Below are 9,132 nucleotides of genomic sequence, written 5' to 3'. Positions count from 1 at the left end.
GCAACGGTTTCCTAGCGTGTGGGCTTTGAGATAGGAGGTACCCCTAAAAGTATCCCCTTTAGCCCAGAAATTTCCGTGAAAAGCCCACATAGTATAAATAAAAAAGAAAAAAAAAAGTGAAAAAATGCTATAGTTTAAAAAATGCGACAGTTTAACAAGAGTTCTCATTTTTATAGTTAAGCTCTTAATGGGAAGGATCTAAAGGGGCTTTTATTTTGTATTATCTTTTCCTTTAGTGACTGGTGTATTGACTGATTTACTGAATACTGAATAACTGAAGGGTAGTGAGTTAATGAGTGAGGGAGAGTGAGAGTGGTTGAAAAGGCCACAAAAATTAAGGTCATATGCTGCTTTCTAACGCAACAAACGATGGCCATCTTAAAGATAATAATAACGAGATATTGTATTTAAGTTAAGACTATGAGGTTGCCATAGTTGCTTCTTTAGGTATAAGAATTTACATAGAATAGATCATGCGGCATTTTTGTGACTGATCATGTTTGATTGGTATTGTTATTAGTTTATATACTGACTTTACTATTCTTTAGATTATTTGCTTTTTTTATGTAGTTTAGGATTTATTCCTCTCTCTATTAGCTCGCTACACTATCTATTCATCCATCTATTTATCTAATTTCATCTGTGTATTTTCCTATGTGTTCGTTTGATCAATGAGATGGGCATTATACAAATGTAAGATAATCTGCGAATTCACCGGTGGTGCATAGGTACATAACAACGTTTAACTTTTAACAGGAATTAAGACGCTGAAAAAAACAAATTAGTTTTTGATAGATATTTCTATATTAATATTCTTTATCTACCTTTCATACTTTCATAATCTACAACCTTAGAGAAAAATATGAAACGCAAAATTGTTGAAATTTTCATATTAAGATATTAAATCGTTTTTGATAGTAGAGGAAACTTCTTTTTTAACTGCAAACAAATTTGATAATTTCTTCATTGTGGACATGTAAGACGTTGTTTCGAGTTCATATGATTAGTACTTAGATACTTCACCTTTAAAAAAAAATCAAGCATAAAAAAACTGCACTTTATCAGTTCATATAGGATTTACATATCAATATTCTTCCTCTGCTTTTTATTTTCTCATTAACTTCTACCCGCTGATTAGATATTTATCTTTATTCGTTAACTCAGTCACTTATATGTTTCCCTCTATCTATCATTATCTCTCCACATTTCATGAACCACGACAAGAGAAGCTGCCTGGCACAACTGCACACAATCATCCTACAACAATGTTTATTTTCTCTCCAGCTGTGTGTTCCTTTTCTCTTGTTTTGACGAGGCATCGCGCAATGGTCTCAGTGGCTCGTCATGTGGGTTCCTTGAGAATACGTACAGCTCGGGGCGGTGCCTTTTATAGTTGTTTGGGGATTTGCACGTACGCCCTCCACACACTCTCGCTCGTGAGGGAAGAGGACGAGGGTGTGTGGGGGAGAAAGTGCAACGGCCGACCACCAAAGTCTTCCAAACGTGATGGTGATGAGGGAGAGATGATAGCCGTACTTTGTTAGTGTTGTTGTTATTGGGTTGCCTCTTGTGGTGACGTTAATTTTGTTATGAGTACTCATCCCTTCGTTTTGTTTTAGGTTTGTGGTTTCTTATGCCAGCCATGTAGTGGTGGCCGTGGTGGTGGTGGTGGTGGTGTGGTGGTAGTGAGGGTACCGTCGTCTTTTTTCCATTGTTTATTTTCTTACTGTTATTCTTATTTCTTATCTTATTTATTTATTTATTCAGTTAATTAATTCATATTTTTGTAGTGATGGTGGTGATGGCGGTATTAATGGAAATATGCTGCTGTTGCTGATGATGATGGTGATGATGATGGTGATGATGATGATGGTGATGATGATGGTGATGATGATGGTGATGATGATGGTGATGCTGTTGCTGATGATGATGGTGATGATGATGGTGATGATGATGGTGATGATGATGATAACACCACTATACTACTGTACTGCTTTACATGTGCTACTACTCGTACTACTACTATTACTATTGACTATTGTTGTCATTATTGTTGCTATTATTGTTGTTGTTATTGTTGTTGCTATTGTTATTGTTATTGTTGTTGTTGTTGTAGTTGTTGTTGTTGTTGTTGTTATTATTTCTTCTTCTTATTATTATTTATTATTATTGTTTATTATTTGTTATTATTATTGTTATTATTTTATTATTATTATTGTTATTATTATTATTATTATTATTATTATTATTATTATTATTATTATTATTATTATTATTATTATTATTATTATTATTATTATTATTATTATTATTATTATTATTATTATTATTATTATTATTATTATTATTATTATTATTATTATTATTATTATTATTATTATTATTATTATTATTATTATTATTATTATTATTATTATTATTATTATTATTATTATTATTATTATTATTATTATTATTAATATTTGATTTATTTATTATTGTTATTATCATTACTTTTATTATTATCATCATTATTATTATTTTTTCTTGCCTGCCCTCCTGTATTATTTTATCATCTTGGTCACTCTCACCACCACTGTCATCATTATCATCATTATCATCATCATCAATTAAGAAAATCTTCCACGTCGTTCAATCATTATTTCAACTCTGACCCTCAGAGTCATGTGCAGCTTACCTGAACTGTTAACATTTGTATCTTCTCTGTTTCATTTGCGCTTCATGGATAGAAGAAATACACACACCTGAAGGAATCAATTACACACAGACACCCAAGAGGAAAAATACAAACACAACCGTAATTTGTCGACAATAAAGAATATATCGTTCTGTCAAGAGATTTACCGAGCCGTCATGTGCCACTGCCTGACAGGATTCCGGAACACTCCTCCTTCTTCCTCATCCTTCTCCTCCTCCTACTAATGTCAATATCTTCTGGTTTTCTATTTCTTCCCTAGTAATTAATTTTAGCTAGAATAAAATGCGACTTTCAATTTTTTTTATCACACTGTATGGCTGTTTTGTAATCCTAATGTTCTCAATTGCTCATTTTCCTTCTCTTCACTGTTCCTTCCTTTATTTCTCGAGGCAGTCAGTATCTCCTGGAAGAATGGTGTTGATCCGTCTTTCCTGTGCTGAAGTGGCTTTGTTGGGCGTGAGTGAGAGTCTTGACCGCTTGTGAACTCACCACTCCTTCAGGGTTTTCCGGAAAGTCGGAAAGGCCGAGTGTGTGTGTGTGTGAGAGAGAGAGAGAGAGAGAGAGAGAGAGAGAGAGAGAGAGAGAGAGAGAGAGAGAGAGAGAGAGAGAGAGAGAGAGAGAGAGAGAGAGAGAACAAATAAATCTCAGTAAAACAATGCTGTGCAATTAAAAGACATAATGAATATACAATGGGAAATTTTGTGATTAAAAAGAAAAAAATTCTGGAATAATTATTTCGACCTGAATAGCATAACAAAATTTTACATATATATAAAAAAAAAAATACAGGCATCCATGTAATTTTGGTTCAGGGACAATGGAAAACAAACACGGAGAAATTCGTACTCGTAAGAAAAGGTAAGAAAGATAAATATAAGAACGGAATACTCATCATGTCTACGTTACTGAAATATAACATGGAAAACAAAGAATAATGTAGAATTAACAAACTAAAATTCACGAAAAAAAACAAAACAAAAAATACAAACGAACAAAATAAAGGTAGCGTGTAAGAAAAGGTAAGGAAAATAAGTTTAAGAACAAAATACTCAGTCACGTCTACATTACTAAAATACAACATAAAGAAAATACAGAAAAATATAGAATTAATAAAATAAAATTCACGAAAAAACAAAATAACTGAATAATACACACGAACAAAGTAAAGGCAACGCTGGAGTGCCCTAAAGTAAACATATATCGTAGTGCATCCTGAGGGAGGGAAGACCTTGGGATGCCTGAGGGACACCGGTGCCCTTAACGTTTTCCACTGCCAGGTACCGAGGGAGGGAAGAGGAGGAGGAGGAGGAGGAAGAGGAGGAGGAGGAGGTGGTGGAGGTGGTAGGGAGCAGTCAAGCCCAACGCAATCCGATGCTCCACTGGTAATACTTTTTGGTGTGATTCGTGTGGGCATTGTGGGAACGTTGCGCTCCTGACCGGTGAAAGCAATGTGGGTCGAAAGGCGGTATTCTTTAAGGTCTCGTGACGCTTGGTGACGTGCTGTGGGGACATGGTGAGTGGCCGGGGGACAGACAATGCATGCAAGTAATCAGAATACATGTTTTTGTGTCCTCTGTTCTGTTGACCTTTGTTTGTATGCTCTTATCTGTATTAGTGTGTAATATATTTTTTTTTTGTGTGTTTTTTATTTTTTTATGTTTTCTTAACTTTTTAACTTTATTTATCTAGTACGTATATAATGCCAAATATATATGAATGTAGTTTCACGTAGTCTTTTTGTTAATTTTTCATGAATATGTCTTACTTATAAGATATACCTAGAGAGGAAGAAACGATTGACAATAGGAGGAGGAAGAAAATTCAACCTAGCAATCAAAACCTGCGCGTACTCCTTCCTTTGTTTTCTTGTGTTACCTCTTTCTTGGGTACAACGCTACATGACCTCCTTGCTGAGGCGCCACATTTTTGTTATTCAACCATTCAAACTCTCTGGTGGGAATTTTACTGATGAAATGATGACAATGAGATTTTGTTCAGACATCAGTATTGTTATGGAAGTAATAAGACATTTTTGCATTTTTGGTGTTATAGATATCAAGGTGATAATAATATAAATATTAACCGGTTTCAATCTGAATGTTATCGATCCAAAGTAAAGATTTTTGAGCACAGATTCCATGAAGTCTATTGTTCGCAGCTTAGTTCACACGGCAATATGGCAAAGCAAAGTGTATTCTTACCAAATCTTTTGGGGCCGCCGTGGTACAGTGGAATCATGCGTGCTTTGGGATCCGAGGGTCTCCAAGCGCACGGGTTCGAATCCTGTCCACGGTCCGAGTGTAGGTTGGGCTTTCTCACTCGAGGTAACGGTCTCCTAGCGGATGGGCTTTGAGATAGGGGGTACCCAAAAAGTATCCCCTTTAGCCCATAAATATCCGTGAAAAGCCCACATGGTATAAAAAAAAATCCTAACAAATTCTATGTTCTTTCTCATGTTCAGGGACTCACCGGTATTTGATGTATATCACAGAACGAATGGTTGGTTAATTTGCATATAGCAGATACCCATACATCCCTTCACAATATTTTCAATCTATCTCTAAATTTTCTTACATCGTGTTCATCATATTCCGAGTTAACGGATATGTAGAAGAAATAATATTGTTATCATATGCAAGAAAAGTAAAAAACTGCAGAAGGAAATAGTTGTTGAGAAAGCAGGGCTCTTTACTGTTTTGTTAATGACATAATGCTTCAGATAGTGAATGACTCACTTGAAAATCTTGTGGGTAAAGAATATAAAAAAAGAAGAAAAGAAAACCAGTTCATTTGTCAATGTGATAAAGTTCTTCCTGTCTGTTTTCTCAAGGTTTTGTTCCATTTTTTATCAATATATATCAATATCTATATATCTATATATATATATATATATATATATATATATATATATATATATATATATATATATATATATATATATATATATATATATTGTAATTACATTCTTCACAGATTTCTTTGCATTCAAATTCTTAGTTTTCATATGATTTGAATTTGCTATGTGATTATGCCATTATATGTAAGAAAAGAACAGAAAAAAATAAGATATTTAGATAAATTCTGCACATTTTTCCCAAGTATTCACATTTCTTTGAGATGATTTCTTTTTATTATTCAAGCATAAACACACACACACACACACACACACACACACACACACACACACACACACACACACACACACACACACACACACACACACACACACACACACACACACACACACACACACCGCTCACGGCACACCCGCATTGTCCCACACGTGTATTCAAGGCAGGAGTAAGAGCCCATGGGGTCGTGACCGTGTGCCCGAGACTGTTCTTGCGGCGGACTGTGACTGAATAACTGTCTGAGGAAAAGGCGGTCATCCCTCGTCAGCTCAGGTCCCCTCCTCCCCATGCGCCTCCTCGTCCTCCTGGTGGGGCAAACAGGAACATTTTACTTAACAAACTCGTTCCCCACTGGTCCCACGATGTCTCACGAGTGTGGTGGCAATGCTGACATTTCTCGGCCAGAAAGAAGGAGGAGGAGGTCTCGGAATGGAGGGTGCGGTAAGGTGGGCAGCATGGGTGGGAAAGAAGATGAAGATGATAGTACGTTAATCTCCGTGAAGCTGCAGTGTTGTAGAAGGTCTAATGTATTAGGGTGTTCTTTTTTTATCTTTATTTTTAGTGTATCATATTAGTGTTTTGTCACCAAGCTTCTGTGCTGCGTTACACGTTGATAATAATGCATGCAACGATAGAAAAATAGATATATACATAGATAAATAGATAAATAGATAGATAGATAGATAGATAGATAGATAGAGAGATAAATAGAGAGATAGATAGAAAGACAGATTAATAGAAACATTAAGAATGACTGAGATCCAGTTGAGAGAGAGAGAGAGAGAGAGAGAGAGAGAGAGAGAGAGAGAGAGAGAGAGAGAGAGAGAGAGAGAGAGAGAGAGAGAGAGAGAGAGAGAGAGAGAGAGAGAGAGAGAGAGAGAGAGAGAGAGAGAGAGAGATACAAACAGACTGGTAGACTACATGAAAGGCAGGTGGGCAGGCAAGCAGGCAGAAAACCAGGTAGACAAATTGACACAAAAAAGATGTACAAATAGATATACTATAGTTTTGGGAAGTTTCAGCTTCTGATAACACGCCTTCTGTAATAGTGAAATGGAGTAGCAAGCATCACAAACAATATGATCAAAGACAAAAATAGATCAGTAATTGCGTTGTCCGTTCATTATTTCCACACAAGTAACTCCAACAACGAACATTTCTCCATGACAGCAATAAATAGAATGGGAAGACCGAAGACAAGTAAATAAGTTACATCCTTGTTTCCTTGAAATACTCATTGCTTTTACGTAAATTACAACTTAGTTAAATCCAATCAATAGAATTCTTCCATGAGAAATTTGCCTAATCCCCTTAATGACTTCTCAACCCAACCTAGCCTAACCTAACTCACTACTGGTTTAGGTGAAGTTCTCCTTAGGCACTCATTTATTCACTGTCTGACTGCTTTATTCACTCAGTGGCTCAGCTATCTACGTAGTCACAATCTCTTATGTTTAACTCTCTCCTTCACCACCGTCTTACTCTCCTTCACCACCGTCTTACGAATTTCTTTTTCTGACTCTTTTTATGTTTTTGTTGTGTGAGCTTTAGTTTCCATCGTTTTACTTCCTTTCCTCATCATCCTCACTTTCACATTTGTGCATCCCGTTACCAGCTCCTGTGTTTAGGATTTTTTTTTACCCATCTCATTTTGTTTGCTCGTTTTATTTATTTTTTTTATTTATTTTTGTTTTTTTCAGATATATACTTTTTGTCAATTTCTTGTATACAGTTTTGTGTGTCCTCTTTTCTCTCATTCTTGTATTCATTCAGTTTACTTGAAAAAATGTTGTACTCTTTTTCTGTTATCCTTTTATATTTCATTTTATATATACAGTTATTCTCAACTTTCTGCTTTTCTTGTCTTTTCTTGGTGTTGATTTGTTTCCCGTTTTCGTTTATTTTAAAATTCAGCTGCTTTGTGTGTTTGTTTCATACCTTCCGTTTAGCTTTTAATCGACAAATTTCATTATATATTTGAATTTTCTTTCTTTATCGTTTTTATCTATTCTTCACTGTATTTTTTCTCCATGATCAATAGGTTTACTTATTTCTTCCCTTCTACGTATTTTTTTTCTCTTTCTCTAATATACTTTTAATACTTTTTTTTTCATTTGAATGCTGTTATTTCTTCTTCCTTTTTTCTCACATCTCTTTTTATTTGATTTCTTATTAGTGCACATTTATTTCTTATGTATATCTGTTTTATGGGCTTTCTAGGATTTATTTTCTCTTAAGTTCATCAGTTTTGATCTTTTGCTAATATTTATCTATTAGTAATAAAGAATATAATACGTAAATATTTTTCCTCAATCAGTTTCTATACCAGTGATTTCTCGATGAATATTTGGTCACTGTTATTCTGTCTCTTTTCTGTTATTTGGTGAACATTTTCTATATTTTTTTCAGAGAGAGAGAGAGAGAGAGAGACATGGCTTTTTCTCATCCATGAGTAATTTTTCAGCTATTTCTCGGTTATTTTTATTAGTTGTCATAAAACCTGCGTGTTATCTTGCTTGTTATTTTGTTTGGTGTCTTGGTAACTAAATGTATTGATTAATTATGTTATTTCCTTTAATATTCCATTAATTTGTGTATATTTTTCAACATTTTGCATCACACACACACACACACACACACACACACACACACACACACACACACACACACACACACACACACACACACACACACACACACACACACACACACACACTTAACACAACACTACACCAAATTTCACGTTATAATTACAATACCCTTAACAATTTGGACCAATCATTTTAATTCCCTTCCAATCCTTTACTTCCGTTACTGCGGGAGACTTTTATTAACGTTACCCGTAATCTATATCATTGGTGAGGATTGCCAGTCACCCCAGAGTTTAGCAAACTCTTACTTTCAATTACGAATGGCAGATGAGATACACTGGGAACAGCTAGATGGTGCCCTGAGCTTTGGGTTTCCCGTGGCGGAGCGTGGAGAGGATGAGGGTGAAGGGGAGAGGTATTATTTGAGGTTTCCTGTACGTAGGTGTTGTTTCCTTCTGACTTACTTCGTCGGTGCAGACACGACATGGCGACTCACCTTTATTTCTGTTATTTGATCCTGAGTTCCTCCTAAGAGAGAGAGAGAGAGAGAGAGAGAGAGAGAGAGAGAGAGAGAGAGAGAGAGAGAGAGAGAGAGAGAGAGAGAGAGAGAGAGAGAGAGAGAGAATGGTATATACATGCATACATGCAAACACATGACACACACACACACACACACACACACACACACACACACACACACACACACACACAC

The sequence above is a fragment of the Portunus trituberculatus genome, chromosome 43 (genome assembly GCF_017591435.1).
Source record: "Portunus trituberculatus isolate SZX2019 chromosome 43, ASM1759143v1, whole genome shotgun sequence".
NCBI lineage: Eukaryota > Metazoa > Arthropoda > Malacostraca > Decapoda > Portunidae > Portunus > Portunus trituberculatus.
The sequence above is the reverse complement of the archived record's forward strand: the minus strand, read 5'-3'. Positions refer to the sequence as shown.